Genomic DNA, 1222 nt, shown 5'->3' with positions numbered 1-1222 from the left:
CCTACGTAAAATACTTGATGCTCCTTATTAAGTTACAAATAAACTCATTCCAAACTCCTTACCCATCCTCACCCATTGATTCTTAATCTTTCATCCTTAACAATCCCTGATAATCCTCCGAGGCGTCTGAAAATAAGATGGCCACGGGACCTTCTAATTTAAAAATACTTGAAGTACCACCAATGGATGGTTGCTTTCCAAGATTTTCAAGTGTATATGAAACATACAACATAGTAAATATGTATAATTGTATTTATTATTTGTACAGTTGTAAATCACATTAAATAAAAAAAAAAAAGATTTTTTAAAAATTCTTTGTGTAATCAATAAAAATAATCATAAATAAATTATTAGTATTGATGCTTGGAATCGGTAACTTATCTTTCATTTTTTTTTCTTACTTCCTAAATCTGCAATACTCCCTTCCTTTGCAACTAGGTACAAGAATGGGGAGGGACCGCTCCACTGGAGTAACTTTAAGCCGTTAATGAAGTTGCATAAAGTTATATTGATTGCGGGAGGTGAAGAGAAATAGAAATATATATATCGTTGTTTGATGTATTGAACTATTAAAAGTAATTTCCAAAAGTGTTATACCTTCGCTTAAGCTATGATATTTCACAGGCCGAAATATCAATATTAAAATTTTTATACTCCTTAATAAAATAAAAAATCAATGTAATATTCTTGATACATATCTTCTCAATCGTCTTTTCGATTGCAAAAAGGTTTCTGAGGTTTACACGTTGGGATTGGAATGGATTGCTAATCACGGAATTGTTAATCAATAGCCGTGATTAGTATGTTACTTTTATTTGTTTATCAAAAATTCAGAAGCCGAATAAAGTACATTTCGTAGAGTATAACATTTTTTAAGTTGATAGTATTTAAAGATTAGTTATTCAAAGTTAAATTGAAACTGATTAGATATTAATGATCCGAATTGAACCTCATTAACACTACCCTTCCTCGTGGGTTGTGTGCCCTACTCACAAATACAGGCCTAAATACACTCGTAAGATAATTTTCCCGAATGCTAATGCAAGATCATGAATATTCGGTTTAGCCGCTTTGTATTTATTTACAAAAGCCTCCGTTGTTTAGGCGGCCATTTCGACCTTAGCATCCGCAACCAACTAAGTAGATAATCTATAACCTCCTTCTGTAATTCTACAATTTCATTTTTATTATTATTTATTTATTAATCATTCTGTCTCTGTTT

Source organism: Halyomorpha halys, unplaced genomic scaffold, assembly GCF_000696795.3.
Source record: "Halyomorpha halys isolate HHAL.00 unplaced genomic scaffold, Hhal_1.1 Scaffold37.1, whole genome shotgun sequence".
Classification (NCBI taxonomy): Eukaryota; Metazoa; Arthropoda; class Insecta; order Hemiptera; family Pentatomidae; genus Halyomorpha; species Halyomorpha halys.
Note: the sequence above shows the minus strand (reverse complement) of the source record.